The following is a 17,995-nucleotide window of genomic DNA, read 5'->3' as shown; positions in this document are numbered from 1 at the left end:
ATCCCGAGGTCTTGGGATCAAGTCCCACATCAGGCTCCCCACAGGGAGCCTGCTTCTCCCTCTGCCTATATCTCTGCCTCTCTCTGTCTCTCATGAATAAATAAAACTTAAAAAAAAATAAAACCAATCATTGAACTAGAGCTTATGAATAAAATACAGCACTATATAGCTTCAAAAAATGAAAACATGAAGATATTGGTATAACATAATTGAGATAGAGGAGGGACGAGAGGGAACTTATTTTCCCCATGTAAAGAAGATGAAATTTACAGATACTTAAAAGAGATTCACTGGGAATATATGAGAATCAGCGATAGAAGTAGCATTCATTTATTGTGTCCTGCACAGAAGTTCCTTCTGCTAACTCTGAGTGACAGGTGGCTATGTGTATGGAGTGAAGGGTGTGTTGGGGGTGGGCAGGATAAGTGGGAAGAAAGAAATTGATAATACTTTGAATAGGTGAGTGAACCAAACTTAACATCTCTATCTAATGTTTGAAATTGTCAAAAGGACTATAACAGTTGAAATTTGAGCTAAGAATTTTAGCTATCATACAATAGTCAAGAAATATATTTAGATGGTTGAAGAATTTGATACTTTGACGTTTTCCTTAAAAGTATTATATGTTTTGGCTTTTACTTTGTTTCCTTGATGTTATCTATTTTAATAAAATCTGTTTTCCATCAGTGTAACAAGGGAGCTTCATAATTATAAATTATGAAGGAGATTGAGCCTAAAGCTGCAGTCTGTTTCCAGGGTTTCAGAAATCTTGATGAGACATGTTATTACTTTACTGACATCTGGTGGCCATATAGCTTAATTGCAGGTATATTTTTTTGACAAGGCAAATGTGTTCAGGATTTATATTCAAATCATGTAGTGATAGCTACAAATGTTTTTTTTTAATTTCCTTATTACTATCTGTTACTTTACTTTCCATAATTTTTTTAGAGGGGGGAGGAGCAGAGGGAGAGAGACAGAGAGAATCCTAAGCAGGCTCCATCCATGTCCAGTGAGGAGCCTGACTTGGGGCTAGATTTCATGACCCTAAGATCACGATCTGAGCCGAAATGAAGAGTCATTCACTTAACCAACTAAGCCGCCCAGGCACCCCTTCTTATCTTTTATGTTACATTTTTCTACCCAATCTTGCTCTTTTTCCCTTTATCTCACAGACAGCATATGATTATAGTCAAATATGCATAACCTATATATTCAAGATACCAAGCACATTTCTGAAGGAAAAAGTTGGAGAAACTACTGAGCTTGCCAGGGATCTGTAGCAAGGATTTCAGAGCTTCCCAAACTCGCGTAGTAAGAAATCCATGAGACAGTCCATTCATTTACCTAACATTTCCATAGGTCCCACTATGTGCCAGGCATTATATCATGTGCAGAGAATTCTGAGACAGCGATTGCAGTATTTGTCCTCAAGGACTTCCTTATCTTATAGGAATACAAAAAAAGCATTACAATATAGTAGGAGAGAGCATCCCTGATGCTCAAACCTTAGTCATTTTTAAAAAAGATTTTATTTATTTATTCATGAGAGACAGAGAGAGAGAGAGAGAGAGGCAGAGATACAGGCAGAGGGAGAAGCAGGCTCCATGCAGGAAGCCCGACATGGGACTGGATCCTGGGCCTCCAGGATCATGCCCTGGGCCGAAGGCAGGAGCTAAACCGCTGAGCCACCCAGGGATCTGCAAACCTTAGTCATTTTTTTTTTTAACCTTAGTCATTTTTAACAACATTTTTATCACTTTCAGCTGAGCATGGAGATCTCAGGAACAGTCCATGCATATGTTACATGGGGACCCTTCCTAGATTTGCCTCTTTCCTCTTATCTTTGGTACATTCAGTACAGAGATTAAAACAAATAATACATTTATTTTTTTTTTTCAAATAATGCATTTAAAGTGCTTAGGTCAGTGCCTAAAATTCAGAAAGCACTTGAAATCCTAGTTAATGCCATTCTTCCATATGTGTGTTCATTAGACTATATGCCAGACACCATGCTAAAAGCTGGGGTACTAAAATGAAAAGACAGCCCCCAAATTTAAGAAGTTTATGAGAGTAGTGGAGAAAATAGATAAGCAAATAAATAATTTCAGTGCACTATGGTCATTGTTAGATTAGGAGTAAGAGAAGGAGAAGTATTCAATCTAGGGGAAGTTGTATAGCTAGCCTTTGAACTGAATGGTCAAATATAAACTAGACTTAGCCAGGATATCAAGAAGAAGAGCATTCTATGTATAGGGCATAGCATGAGCGAGAACATGAGGTGCAAGAGCACATGACCTATTCAGGAAGCTACAAATAATTCAGAGTTACTCATGCATAAAGTGCAAGGAGAGAGCAGCTGGGACCAGGTTAGATGGGTAACAAGATCCACGTCAGGAAAGGCCTTGAGGGTATATCAAAGAAATTAGAATTTACATGGTAGAGGAGGAGTGGTTCAGACTGGTGGCCTGAGGACTTCATAACTAAGAGATATTTTGTTTGGTTTGCTCAGAGTTTTAAAAAGTTCACAGTACAAACCACTGATTGCATGTTGTTTTACCAACAGTCCTTGCCATGAGTTTGTGTTGCTTGTTGGTATCTGTATTGCAAGCTCAGTTCAACCTGAGAGATGATAGAAAACCACTGGAGAGTTCTGAGCAGGGACCAGCATGATTATATTTGTGTCTCCCCAGTAGTAACATGGTGCATGGGATAAGAGAACTAAGAATTAGTGAGAGAGACAGAGAGGGAGAAAAGAAGAATTAGTAATAGAGACAATTAAAATAGTCCTGATGTGAGAGCCTGACTGGGGGTAGCAGTAGAGGAGATGCACATAAGATTGATTTAAAAGTTAATAGAAAGAACCTAGTAAGTGATTATTTGTTTGTTTGGTTGGTTGGTTAGTTGGCTTTTTGTTAGGGGCGGTGGGCAGGGAACAAGACGCAGGAGACTAGAATGAGTCCCAGCATTTTAGCTTAGGCAATTGAGTGGGGGGTGCCATTCCTACAGAGACGTCCAACAGGATGTGAGGGCAGATTATGGGCCAAGATCATGTGTTAGGTTTGAACAGGTAGAGTTTGTGGACTGTGATGGATATTCTGGCAAGGATCATGGTTGGGATGGATCACAGACTAGTAGCAAATTATGGAATTGAAATTAAAATTGGAAAGGTTCGTAGGCACCAAGACTACATATCTTAAAACTCAGAGGAGGGTCCCCTCAGGCTTGGAGTCAGGGCAAGAATCCACTAGCTCCCCCATAGCTGATTCAAAGAGTTATAAAATGAGTGCTGGTGATAATAACCATAATGGTAATACAGCATTTGTCTTTAGTAGAATTACATATGTGAGAGCCTGGATTGTTTCATTTATTCCTCATAATAACTTTATGTAATAGGTGTACTTATTGTCTCCATTTCACAGATGTGAAAACTGAGGTTTAGAAAAGTTAAATAGCTTGCCCAGGTCACATAGTGTTAAGGGGCAGAGCTAGAATTTGAGTGTCTTTAGGGTTCCATGAGGGTCACCCACTCCAGCTTAAGGCAGCAGAATATGAGGGATACCAGGGAGGTTGACTTCTTTGGATAAAATACCCAGCTCTGTCCCCAACTCTGCACACGTGCCTGAAATTTTAACTTTAGGAATGTATTTCTTAAGGTCTAGACAGGTTAGGGGGGGAAGTTTCTCAAATTCCACTATAGGGATCTAAAAACCTCTGGGAGTTAAAGACCTGGTCCCAATTTACAGAGCGCTTCAGCCTGATTGCTCTTCAGAATCCCTCTGGGGAAGGAGGTGTTCTTACAAATTACCAATGTGGTAACTTGTCTGCAGAATCACCTCCAACACACATACACACTATGTTTTTGTGGGTTTTTTTTTAAGATTTATTCTAGAGGGAGAGGAAATGAGAGAGCACGCATGCATGTGAGAGTTGGGGAGGAGCAGAGGAAGGAGAGAGAGACTCTCAAGTAGACTTCCTGCTGAGAGTGGGGGCCCAATGCAGGGCTTAATATTGCAACCGTGAGATTGTGACCTGAACCGAAACCAAGAGTCGGACAGTTAACTGACCAAGCCACCCAGGCCCCTCACACTATGCTTTTTCTTTTTTTTTAACAATGACTCAAATTTGCGTCCAGTTTTGAGACAAGATGCCAATTCTCAGTGAAATACAAATCAGAAACTCTGAGGATGGGCTCAACCATCTCTGTTTTCTCGAACCGTCCAGGTGATTCTCATCAGTACTTTTGTGGAGTTAAGGAACAGCCTAGAAGAGCAAAACAGGTCCTGGGAGAGGACCCAGTACCAGGCAGTGGAGTGGGGAGGGAAGATGTGAAAAGGGGAGTCCAGCCAGAAGACAACTTCTCTTTTATACCATTTGAAAATCTGATAATCTTTCCTCACACACGGGCTTGTCAATTATGTCTGTGCACTCCAGGGGACCCTGGGAGGAGTTGACTCTTCTCTCAGGGTGGGAAGAGGAGGTGCAGAGAAAGACCCCAACATTTTCCTCCCTGAACTGCTACTAAGAAAGATGAAGTTCACAGCATGACCAGAAGGCGGCTCCACAGTCACTTCTGTCTTCAGTTCTCTGGGAATCTGGGATCTAAGGATCCTGAGACGCATGGTGCAGCAGAAAATGTAGAATGGGATTTGGGAGATCTGTGAGCTGGGATGCTGTGTTAACCAGAATTTATTTGTTCATAGTTTTTGAGGGAGAGGAAACAGAAATACCACTTGCTGGGAAAGTTATGTGAAGGCGAGGATGCCTCCTTCTCATCCCAGGAGAGCTAAATGGAACCATATTGGGCCCTCCCCATGCCACTCAGGGGAGATGCTTTTCAAGGGAGTGAAATGTTTTATTGAAGAAACTCCAAGGAGGGAGGAAAGAAGCCCAAGAGAAGGGCAGCCTGACAGGTCAGCAGATGGAAACAGCCTCTTTCATGCATGTGGCTAAAAGCTGGAAGTCAGTCCCTCTGAAGGCATAGCGGCAGTCCACAGGTCCATGACGCCTTTCATCTGCCTCCTAGCGGCTTTGGACTGATGGGGGCTGAGAAATTCACAGCAATCCTGGGAGAAGCAGACATGGAGCTCACTTTCAGAGTCCACTTCGCTGGTAGCAAATGAAATGGAGCCCCTACAATCTGAACACCGAGGCCTTCTATCAGATTTTGCCACTTCCATAAAATGAGGAGAAAAGAGATCCCTTTTGCTACATGGTTATGAAGATTAAGAAAAATTATGTATTAGAATCACCTACCAGGTAACAGGTACTCAACAAATGTCTCTTCCATGTTCCTTTTCCCCAGAACCACTCAACAGCTGTATGGTTAAAATATCATCGACTATTCATTTCATTTCTTAGCTCAGTTTTCTCGAGCAAAAAAAGAAAAAATGACACTCTCTTCTCCTGGAGCAGTAGGAAACCACAAAAGTGAGTTCCCAATGCAATCCAAGGAATATTATTAGTTAGCAATAACCGCACTTTGGATGAACTTCTCAAGTTCTGACATTGCCACAACACAAGGATATTAGTAAATAAGAGGTCAACATCTTTTTTCGTTTGACACTTTACACAGCTTGCAGTTACCCTGGTCTGTACTTTCACAAGTCTTGGTCTGTACTTTAACAGGGCTTATCTTACCCAACTAAATAATCAGCAGTTGAAAGTTTATTAAGCATTTTAAATAATGTTGTGAGCTAAAGAGGGGCTCCCTAACTGAATCGCCACCATTACTTTCAGAACATGACTTTCAGGCCTGTGGCCTCAGTTACTGGGTTTTCTACAACAAATCTGGAGAAATACTCACTTCACAGAAACACATCTACTGAAATGTTCTCCAGATCCCTCTTGATTGCCAAATATAGTAAAAATGTCAGTCTTTATCCACATTTGCCTCCCTGGACCTCCTCACAGACTTATCCATATACTTCCTTGACTTGAATAATGTTATTGGCTCCTAGTTCTTACCTTTTTCAATGTCACTTCTCAGTCTCTTCCTCGGACTCCCCTCCTCCATCACCTGTCACTTCTAGAAGGTTCTATCATTCACCATTCTCCGTTCACTCTATGGTCTCTACCTTAATCGATTCCATCCTTTCTCTCCTAGATGTACTCCCTTCCTAAATTCTGATGCCTTATGCAGCAGAGCCACTAATGCTTACCATGAATAACATTAGCTCCTCTGTATTTCCCAGCCCGTGGTGTTGGGTAGGCCTATAAAGCCAAGTCTGGCAATGAAATGCAAGCAGATGGGATGTATGTCATTTCCAGCTAAGGGGATAAAAGACCCACATATGATTCTTTAGTCTCTCTCTTCTCTTGCTCATGTGACTGAGGAGGACTTCCATTCTTAGATGCTGAAGTTACGGGATGCTTCAACATGTCAACCTGGGTCCATGTGGATGAAGATGTGGAACCTCAGAGCCACTGAACAGCACATATTTGATGTGTGAGAAATAAACTTTTTTGTCTTAGGATTTGGGGGTTATTTGTTACAGCAATATAACCTGTCCTATCCTGACTTCCAAGTCTAGCACCTAGCCTAATGTTGACCTACAGTAGTCAATAAATTTAAGAAATCAAATGGCTATCTGTAGCCCTACTTCCCAAAGTTTTGCATTTATTTTTTTCCAATATGCTGCCAGACAAACCCAGCTCTCAGTATCTCTCCTCTTCAGCCCTCCAAACCTTTGTTAGTGGCTCCATGTCTCTCTAGCCATTAAGTCAAGACACAGGTGTCAACAGAGATCTCCGTCAGTGCTGGCCACTCCACCTCAATCCAGTCACCAAATGCTTTGAAAAACACCTCCTAAGTATCATTTCAGTCTTTTTGTAGCTCTATTATTACTTTCCTAGTTATTGTACTCATACTCTCTTACTTGGAGTAGTGACCTGACCGTCTCCCCATCAACTGCTCTGCCCTCTGCCCAGCAAGAATATCTAAATCATAGGCCTAACTCTGCTTGAAACCATGTATGGCTCTCCTTCACCTGAAAAATAAAGTCTGAGCTTCTTGGTTTGTCAGAAGTTTCCTGGCACAAATGACCTAGACCCACCTAATCTCTAGCCTTCCATCTTACTTCTCCCACATTGCCTTGTATTTGTAATCCTACCTACTTACCTGGAGCTCCACCCATGCTATGTGGTTTCATGCTTCCTTTCCCAAATCTGTGTCTGGCTGGATCCTCTGAAGTCTTGAAGATTCACCAAGACATCACCTCTGCCAGAAGACTTTCCCAGGCTTCACTGTCACCCTTCCTCTGTGCTTCTATAGCACCTGGTTTACATTTTCCTCACAGTGATAGTGGCTCCGTTGTAGTCCATAGAGGTGAAGATGGACATACTGTGCCTATGGCAAGGATAGGCCCAAAGATCTTCCTCTGACTCCCTGAGCACATGTTTCATTTGGAAATTATTTGGTTCTGGATCTCTGTCTAATTGCCTTCCCCAGGTGTCAGAATAATTTACTGAAGGAGTACTCAGTATCCAGACTTCTTTCTTTCTTTTTCTCCCTCCCTTCTTCTATCACTTCCTGTTCCTTCTGGCTGTGGGGTCAGAATTACTGAGTTTAAATCTGAGGTCCACCACTTCCTAGTTATGTGACCCTAGAAGAGCTTCTTATCTTCTTTGAGCATTATTAACCTCATTCATAAAAGAAGGATAGTCATATTTCCCCCAGAGATATTCATCTCACTGGATTGATTTAATAATTAAAATATGTATGTATAAAAACTTAGAATGATGCCTGATATGAGGTAAGCACTTGAATAAGTATTTGCTGATATTATTACTTTGTTTGACCTGTCCAGTGAATAAATAAGTAATAATCAACGTTTAGTAGCAATTCTTAACCCTGGAATCTAAGTTTAGCTTTAACTTAGAGACTTAGTTTTAGCTTAAGAGTGGTATTTTGGATTTGGGCCCAACTGCTTCCCCCCCCCCCCCATTCACTTGCCCAAATCCCTCTGTCTAGGGCCCTGCAACCAACATTCCATACCAGAGTTTCAGTCATTTGACTTAAGACTTGTTTCCCCTTAAAGCACAAATACCACATAAAGTCTTATCAATCATTTATAATGCCCGCATTGAAGTAGTCCCAGACAACCCCAGCTGGAAATAATAATAACTCATATTTGTATGGCACTTTACAATTTACAAAGCACTCTCACGTACTCTTGTTCTTTTGATCCTCAGAACAGTGCTGACTGTTAGGAGGAGGAGGCTGGACTGGGTTTGTCACCATTTCAAAGAGGAGAATACTGAGACCCACTGCGTTTAGGAGCCCAGATTCCCACAGCTGGTGCAACACAGAGCCAGGGCTCATCTTCAGGTTTTGTGGTTTTTGGGTCCAAGTCCCTCTCACTGTACTCTGGTGACGTCACCTCTGAAACTCCCTTGCAGCAGACCAGGTCCTAGATGCCTTAAGTGCCTAATACAGGGTTATGGAGGCTGGTAACTATGTTATGGAGATCTGGCTATGCCAAGGTGAAATGAAACTTTAGAGATGATTTGTGCAGGAACCCAGGATTGCAACCAAATTCACTGAGTACACACCCTGTCACTCACTGAGTAACTGAGAAAGGCATTCAACTTCTATGCTAACTTCATCACTTATAAAACAGGGATAACAGTAGTCATCCATAGATGTTCTGAGGGATCCAATGAAAGTACTCATTTACAGCACTTAGTTAATGAATGTTTGTCATCATAGCTAACACATTCAAGTCACACATTGCCCTTTATTTATTTTTTAAATATTTTATTTATTTATTCATGAGAGACACACAGAGAGAAGCAGAGACACAGACAGAGGGAGAAGCAGGCTCCTGCGGGGAGCCCGCTGTGGGATTCGATCCTGGGACCCTGGGATCATGACCTGAGCCAAAGGCAGATACCTAACCACTTAGCCACCCAGATGTCCCTCATTTCCCTTTAAAGATTAGTAGGAAGAAGACGAGGAAATCACCTGGACCCACTTCCACACTTTTTAGGCAAGGAAGGACACTAAGATGCGGTGAGCCATGGTAATTTATACAGCTTGAAAAAGCAGAGCCTGGAACCCAGACGCCTAATCTCTCACTGGGACCTTCCACCATTTACTGTGAGCTGCACCCTCTAGTAGGTCTGTGGGAAGATATTTCAGTCTTTCAACAAATATCTGTGCCTACCCCTGAAATAGCCACTGTGGAGGATTACAAACATTTATAATCTATTTGGATTGGCGAGTGTCAAGTAATAACAGCATTTAAATCAGCGTTTAATTGGTAGAACAATTTGTATGAGGCCATCAGTGGGATGCATGAAGCATGTGGGAAAGGAATGTGCTCCATTAATTAAATAGTTTAATGATTAACAAGTATTTTATTGAACTTCTAATTTTGTCAGGCACTTTGCTGGGCATCAGAGATATGTGGTTTCCACTTTGAAGGACCCCATAGCTTACATGGAATGATAAATATATAAGTAAGTAATTTCAACACATTATTTTAAAGAAATCCACAAGAAAGATATTTATAAGAAATGTGAAAGCATAGATGAAATCATAGATGACTATAGAATCACTAAGGAGGTTATTTCTAAGACTGCCTTGGGAAGCAAAGGTCAAGGAAGTAACATGCGTTCTCAAGTACAAATAGGAGTTTGCCAGTGCAGAGTAGAAGCCAGTTAAGGAAGAAGACAGAGGCTTTGCAAAGACCTGGACAAAGAGCATGGCTCCTCTCATAGGGAACTAGAAGATTGTTGTATGGCTTGAGTTTGGAGTACAAGCTAGATTGTGTCAGGAAGAGTCAGAAGAGTCAGGTGAGGCCAGTAGTCTGGGACTACTCAATCTTGGAGTTTGGATCTGGGACTACTCAATCTTGGAGTTTGGATCTTATTGTATAGAAAATGAGAAACGGGTACAAATTTTGAGTGGAAAAATAACCAGGGAAGATTGGAATGTTTTTCTTTGTTCCTGTGGAGTTTTCTGATACTACTACAATGAACATGAATTACTATGTCCATCAGAGGAAACAGGGTATTTTGAAAGAATGCAGAGACTGCTCTGGTATCCGTGTGGTAGAGGATATTCAGCAGCAAGAATGGAAACAGGAAGCCAAATTAGGAGGTTGTTGCAGTCCCTCACATGCAGATTATTGAGAAAATGGACCAAATTGGAGATGGAGGGAAGTGAAAGTACCTGAGAGAATATGAAATGGAGAGATGGATGGGAAGGCGAACAAGTAGATGTCAGGCCACTGGTGAGGAAGGGGTTCAGCATGACTTGCTGGTTTAAGACTCAAGAGAAGAGTCTCAGAGCTGTCTTTTGAGATTTCTGTATTTTCAGCTAGACTGAGAATGCTCCTAGGACAAAGACTTCTGTGTTCTGTGGTCTCTTCCTATGTCTCATCTGGTGCCCTGCTTTTCTCTATGCTGATGGACTTGAAAGCTGGTTTCTGGGTAGACTTGACTTGTCAGATAAAGTAAAGGACACTCCACTAATTATGAATTTCCCATAAACAATGAATAATTTTTTAGTATTAGTATGTCCTATGCAACATGTGGGACATACTTATATTTTAAAATAATCATTATTTGTATGTAATTGAAATTTAACTGGGCATCCTGTATTTTTATTTGGTAAATCTGGCAACTCAAGTTCTGGTGTGTGTGTGTGTGTGTGTGTGTGTGTGTGTGTGTTTGTGTGTGTGTGTGTGTGTACAGTAGTTAGCGGGAACAAAGAGCTGTAAGGAAGTAGTGGGGTATAATAGATTAAAATGACAATAAGGAGCCTTCTCACAGAAGGGGCAGGGAGGGCACGAGAGACAAAAATTGGAGAGTCACACTAATAGTAATAGTAGAGCAGAGTAACCTAAGAGTGAGACCTTCTGAAGTAGGTCTTCTTCTTCTTCTTTTTTTTTTTTTAAGATTTTATTTATTTATCCATGAAAGACACAGAGAGGCAGAGACACAGGCAGAAGGAGAAGCAGACTCCCCACAGAGAGCCTGATGCAGGATTTGATTCCAGGACCCCAGGATTGAGACCTGAGTCAAACACAGACATTCAACCACTGAGCCACCCAGGCACCCCTTATTAAGGTCTTCTTAATGATTTCATTCCATCTCTCAAAGCAATAACCCCATAAACTGGCTTCCTATGTAAATTGCTCATGGATGGAGAATGTGCTAATCTGGGACAAGCTCTTTCTGATCCACATGAACAGGAAGTAGAGGACATTATTTAGTGCATGAGTTCTGTGTTCAGACAGCCTGGGTTCAAGGTCTAGCCACATGGCCTTGAGCAAATCACCTACTCTTTTCGTTTTCTTCATATGTAAAATAAAAAGAATAAAACCTACTTCAAGGATCCTTTTAGAATTAAATGGATATCCATGCAATACCTAGAGCCTATTAATAAGGAAATATCATTATTTTCTCATAGTAATCATAGTACCTCACCCTCATAGACCACTTAAATGTTTTCACATTCATTTTTAAAATTATATCTACACAATAGCTCTGTGACACAGACAGCATAGGATATGTTGATCCATTAAAACAGATTTAAAAAAAATTAAGCAGCTTGGTTGGCCAAAATTACAGTAGGGTTCTTGGTTAGTACCTGAACCAGGACCCCTAAATTGATATAGTATTAGGACAAGGAGGAAAATGGGATCATCCAGTGATCATCAGCTCAGCGTGTCTGGAGATGTGAGGGCATATGCGATTACCCCATGCCTGGAGATCCTGCTGTCATCTAAGGCTTAAGGTGCAGGTGCTAAATATTTTCCAAAAGCAGGACTGTCCTGGCCCCAGACACCAATAACTGCCTATTGAAAAACATTGGCGTTTCTGCTCCCAAAATCTACAATGAAAAAAATAAAACAAAACTGAGGCCCAGTGTAGTTAAGCGACAGGTTCTTCTTGGTGGCTTTCATATGGGAGATGATATTAAACTATTTGTTGAGTAAGCAATTTAAAAGTCAAATTAAAAAGGGCTCATTAAAGAACTCTCTGCTTTCACTGTTCTGTATGGTGAATGTGGTACCTGAACAAACATGTTGGCATGGCTGGCCAGAAAAGGCCACCGGTCTGGTCTGTGATGCACAGCTGGCCACTAGCTCAGAGGAGTTCCCTCCTTAGCCCCCAATACTCCGGCTGTCAGTGGGAGACCGGTGCTGAGGACATAGAAGGAGCCTTCCAAATGCCTAGGAAGTGAGGCACTCATCCTAAGCAGTCAGACTTCCCAGACCTCTGGCCCTTGGATCCTCATGATAAACTGTAAGCATGAGAAGTGGGGGCTCAGGTGCCTGAGCAGGCCACCTGGTCCTACAGTGCATCTCGTCCAAAACCAACATTCGACAGATGAGGGAATAATAAAAATGCAACTATCACCTTTACACGATTTTACTACACAGGGTACCAGGTGCAGCCGTTTGCACTTGGTGCCTCATTTAACTCCTACACCTGCTCTGTGACAAGGGCGTTTGTATTCCTGACACGCGAGGGAATTGAAAGTACAGAATATTAGCAAATGTACTAACTTCCAAAGGAGGCAAGTGGCGATGTGGGATGTGAATAAAGGTCCCTCAGATGCCAGTAGCAGGACCAGGCCGCTGCTTTCCAGAAGAAGGGGGACACGAGAAAGCGACTTGACCCAAGAGGCCCCCGCTGCCTGGAGGGACTGGCACCCAAGGCCGCCTCTCCTGCCGCTGTGTATTTTCCGCCAAGCCACACTGTCAGGCACGGAGGTCAAGGCAGGGCAGCGTGGCGTGAGCCCCGGTCCCGGCCTTCCCTCGTGCCACGGGAGGTCGCCCAGGAACCGCCTTTCTTGCCCTCCGTCCTCCCCCTCCCGGAGGCGCTGCAAGGCAACGAGGACGTGATGGGAATACTGACATCCCCCCGCCGCCCTCCCCCGGGCTGGAGGCCTGGCCCCCCCCATCCCGGGCCCGACATCAAAGCGGAGGGGGGCGCGTGCGGGAGCGGAGGAGGTGCTCGGCGCTTGGACACCCGCGGAGCCGGCCGCGCCCCTGCAGGTGTGGGCGCCCCTGCAGGTGTGGGCGCCCCGCCCCGCCCCGGGCCCGCCCCTCGCGCGGGCGGCTTTCATGTGGATCAAGGCCGGGAAGATGACAAGCCTCCTGACTGAGAGATACGCCGAGACCTCGCTGGTGATTTATTGGCTTTCTGCACCTGACTAGAACCACTAGGCCTATCCGAGGAGGGAAATATATGGGCTTTCCTGACTCCAAGTGGCAGCCGCAGGGCGAGCACGTGATCTCAAGCTGGGCAGGGAACGCAGAGCTGTGCACCGGCCTGTGTGTTGTAAGCGGGCCCAGGTCATAAAAGTGTCAGCAAGCGATATATTTCATGTGGGGGATCCTCTCTGGGCTCTTGCCAGCGCCTTCTCTCTGTGGCTGGCAGCCGCGGGGGAGGCTCTCCCGGCCGCCTTGGCCCCGGCCTCATTTTTAGCCGCGGATGGGGTGGGGCGGGGGTCGTGGTCCCTCTGCACCCCCCCCCCCCCCCCCGCTGCTCGATGCCGGGGTGGGGGCTCCTGGCAGGCACCGCGCACCCCGGCGCTTTCACCAGTGCGACGTCTCTTAGGATCACATCTGGCGCTGGGGACTTAGGAGCCCGGAGCTGGGAGTCACCGTGTATGGGAATTCATTAGACGGCGGCACCCCGCGGAAGTGGCTAATTCCCCTCTATCTGTTCCCTCGTCTGCGATAATAACACACACTGAATGTGGTCAGTGCGACTCACTCAGGAGGTAAAGTGCCGGGACGCCTGGGGGGCTCAGCCGTTGAGCGCCTGCCTTTGGCTCAGGGCGCGATCCGGGGTCCCTGGAGTCCCACATCGGGCTCCCCGCATGGAGCCCGCTTCTCCCTCTGCCTGTGTCTCTGCCTCTCTCTGTGTGTCTCTCATGAATAAATAAATAAAATCTTAAAAAAAAAAAAAAAGGAGGTAAAGTGCCAACCCAGCTCTGAAGGATGATGCTAGTGGGAAACAGCTAGCAAGGAAGCAGTGAGGACCGCCCCTCTTGGCCACAGAAAGGGAGCAGGGAAATGTTGGAGACAGGCTGGGAGCCCTTGGCCTGGACTTTCCTGTTCTCTAATTGCTCTGTCACCCAACTGGCCCAAGTATGATGTCAGTGTACGTAACAGGGCTTCTGTTAAGGCAGCGATAAAAATCTACCTTTTCTTATATCTAGAAGTAGAGACTCTGGGTCATCTGAAGGATTTAGTTTTTCTGGGGGTGAGAGGAGTAATTTAAAGGCCCTCGTTGGTTAGGGAGGCCTGCCATGTCCTGACCTTCGGAGATAAGAGAACTTTATGTTACTAGGGTGAGGTTGCCAAGTCTGTAAACCCTCTGGCATGCAAAGTCCTAAAGTGGAGGTGTATCCAATGGCATACCCAGTGGCTACATTGGCAAATCCAATGTAACATTACAGAATGTTCCAATTTGAATGGGTTGCAGGGTGGGGAGAAGCACAAGAACTTTCTGGGAGATAAGATGCTAAGACTGACAACTCCTGCCTCCCAACATCTGAACACAGGAAGACCTGAGAGAGTGGACTGGGGCACTCCCAACCAAGGTCTGTGGATAGAGAGGGATGTTTGGTCCAGAGAGACAAAATTAAACTTAAGGAAGAGGGAAACCTGGGGTCATAGCCCCAGCTCAGTACAATAACCAAAAGAATTGCAGAGGAGGTCTGGTGATGATGTGACATGGTATGGCTGATGCTGGAAGCTTTTCCAGAACCACCTGCTTGGCACAGTGTTTGAGGGGCAGATGGCTGAACACAAGAATGTGAACCTAAAATCTCTATAACCGGGACAGCAATGGTGGGCCACATCCTGAACAATTCAGGGTGAGGATGGAGGAAAGAAGACGACACTGGATTCACTGTTCACAGAGTACGTGGGGGAGAGGCTTGAAAAATCAGAGATTAAACTGCATTTGGACCCCAAGTTGGTGAAAGGGATTTGTGATTTTGATCAATTCCAGTGCTTTTATTACTAATTGTTCTGTCTGCAGCTAGAGTATAGGCTTAATACTGGACCCACAACACTCAAGAAATATTTGTTGGATATTCTTTCCTAGAACTCCACTCTACTATGATATTTGGAAGTAGGCTAATTCTAAATTGTATTTGCAACATCTTTCTTAATGTCTGAATTGGCAATATGCTTGCTTTCTCCTGTCACACATCATCCCTCTTTTCTATCTTCTGCATTGGTCTTGGAAAAAAACATTTTATGAGTAAATATTCTGCTTCATATAGACTTTGTATAGGTATTCAGGGAAGGAAAGGAATGAAGGAAGCAGGTAAAGCCACAACAATAAAAGCTGTGCTATGATCAATGTAAAAGATCAGTCCACAGCTCTCTTCACACCCTCAAGCTAGGGGGTGGACCTACCTATCCCTCTCCACACCCTCCCTCCCTACATGTCCACCCACAAGCAGGGCCAGCACGAGCCCCCAGTGCCCTTCTGGTGCATATTAGGAAAGGGGACCTTCTCCAGAGGGCTGAGTACCTTGCCAGGACACATGGCCAAAGGATCAGAACACAGACTGAATTTTAGCCCCCAGTGGCTCCCTCTTCTGGAGGTCCTTTATATGGGAGGGCAACTGCACAATATTATGGAAGACTCCCTCCTTGAATTGCCCTTCCGTGGCCTGTCTTCCCCTTCCAAGCCTCCCTTGGGGCTCTTTGTAGACACTGATGGTCCAGAGCTATAGGATTTCTAGCTCTGCCATTTCTAACCTGTGTGATTTGGGGCTCATCAATTACTCATTCTGAGTTACTTTCCCCTTTTGTAAAGTGGGAATAAGGTTGCTTCCTTCACAGGCCTCTTGTGAGGGAAATGTAATTCCCACTGAGCAATGATCTGGAAAGTCTAGACCCATCCCTCATGTTTTTAATGATAATCCCATCTTACAAGACTGAGGGTTAGGAGATAATTCTAAACCTTGAGTTGGAAGGGGCTTTAAGAGTAAGGGACAACAGGTAATCAGGGCTTCCACATGTTCCAGACAGAGCCCTGGCGTTGCCTCAGATTTTCCTGCCACAGGCTTCGTGCCCCTCAGCTGGCAAAGCCAAGGCCAGTGGCCTCCATTGAGAGCCTCCAAAGCAAGGCCAGGAGCTTGCTCCTCCCAGATTTCCTGACACTCAACACTCTACATGTGCTTGTCACCAAGCAAGCCCCAGTGAAATCTGTAATTCTGGGCTGAGCTGAACTGGAGCTGTGGCAATTTGCAATGTTCCTTCATTCCATTGCAGATCCCACTGTCAGTTTGGAAAATTTCCCAGAAGATTTATTACGGTGCCTCTTCTTTGACTCTCATGAGTTGTGTGAACACAGTGACCCTCCTCATCTTTGTCCAACCCATCCCTCCTGAACCATGGTGTATATAGTCCAAGAAGACAGTGATCCAGGAGAAGGTGCCAAGGCATACTCAGTTCTGGCAAATTCTTGGATACTCTGAAAGTCTCACTTAGCATTCCAACAAGAATGGGGAAAATATCTGGGGTCCAGAAGGGAGTCAAGGGAATGGTTTTATGTGTGATTTGAGGACACAGGCATCTGGGAGAGTGGCCTGGGAGAGTCTTCATGAACCCAGTTGTGAGGAGTCCCAGGACCGTGTCATCACCCGTACTTACCAAGGCACCAAGTTCCCCTCAGCCTCCCCAGAAAAGCAAGTTTATAGAGTAGAATGTTTGAGATGTGGGCTTTCCAGTAAGGCTGACTGTGGTTATCCAGACTGTACCCTATACAAAAAACCCAACACCTCTGCCCTCTGTTGTTCATGTATTCACTTGCCTCCAAAAGTCCCAACAGTACTACAAAAATATCTATGTTTTTGTCCAGATGACAATAAGAATGAGTATTTACATAATACTTAATTTTCTCCAGAGGATATTTTTAGATTATCACAATATCTGAAAGGTTTTGTTCTGTTTGTGCGTGCTTTACAGACCTCTATCTGTGGTAAATACCAATGAATCAGTACATAAGTATTTTTAAATTCTAAAATAAATGAGTGCAAGTTACCTGATTTTTGTGCGTTTCACAGATGACCATTCAACAGGGTCACAATGCTGAACTCCCATCAGCTCTGTGAAGTCTGATAGCCTGTGGTTTTCTCTGGTTTCTGCACAACATTGTTGGGTCAAAGGTTTGAAGAAACTTATCCTCCTTTGCTTTCTATCTCCACCACTTGATATTTTAGACATCTTCCACCAGGGGGCAGGAATCACAAAGAGTAAAAATATTAAAGACAAAAGAACTTTCTAATAAGGAGGCCAGTCTGTGGTTTGGGTCTCAGCGAAGAAAATCAGGAAATCTGAGGACACTCCCTATAGGACCACTGATTCTTTACATGGAAATGGCAAATTTTTTATACCCGGACAAACTTTTGCTGTAAAAAGCCAGATGGTAAATATTTTAGAATTTGAGGGCCTTACGGTCTCTGTCGCAGCTTATTGACTCTGTTAGTGTAGCATAAAAGCAACCATAGTATGGGTACAGCTCTGTTCCAATAAAACTACTCACCAAAATAGGCAGCAAGCCAGGTTTGTCTCCTGCTCTGTACCATCTGTACCTCTGAGTGTAAACTTGGACATACTAAAATCTTTCCTCAGAGCACGAGGCACCCTCGTGCCTATCCAACCCTAAGGTCACGTCTCCGAAAAAGTCCTAGGGGTGGAGGGAGGAAGAATGAGGCCAAGTCAAGCGGAACCCCACGGTGAAGTGGGACCAGTGTAGCCTGCGTCACCCAACTGGCACTTTATTTTCTGAATAAACAATGAGGTAATTCATCAATTATTTCTGGGAACTTGAATTTGCTGTTTAGTTATTCAGAGTCCTCTTCGGTCTCCAGGTCAGCCACCAGTTTCATCATCCTATCCTACAATCAACCTTCTTTGCCAAAGTCAGTAGCGAGAGCATCTGGGACTATTAACAAATCGGTTCAAATAGCAAACACAAACTACTTTGGGGGCCAATGTACCCCTAA

The 17,995-nt window shown here is 44.2% G+C and overlaps 1 long non-coding RNA gene across 5 annotated transcripts in view; it reads right to left on the bottom strand.

Moving 5' to 3' along the window:
* LOC140601066 (uncharacterized) overlaps positions 1 to 17,995 on the bottom strand; it is a 121,092-nt gene that overhangs the window by 20,618 nt on the left and 82,479 nt on the right. For 3 of the 5 annotated variants that reach the window (XR_012004111.1, XR_012004112.1, XR_012004115.1), the window contains exon 5: positions 17,032 to 17,213. This is a non-coding gene — a long non-coding RNA (uncharacterized lncRNA). Of the gene's footprint in view, positions 1 to 4,671; positions 5,141 to 17,031; positions 17,214 to 17,995 lie in introns of those variants that run through there. The other 2 variants (XR_012004114.1, XR_012004113.1) reach the window with 2 other exon arrangements.

The sequence above is a fragment of the Canis lupus genome, chromosome 12 (genome assembly GCF_048164855.1).
Source record: "Canis lupus baileyi chromosome 12, mCanLup2.hap1, whole genome shotgun sequence".
Classification (NCBI taxonomy): Eukaryota; Metazoa; Chordata; class Mammalia; order Carnivora; family Canidae; genus Canis; species Canis lupus.
The sequence above is the reverse complement of the archived record's forward strand: the minus strand, read 5'-3'. Positions and strand labels throughout refer to the sequence as shown.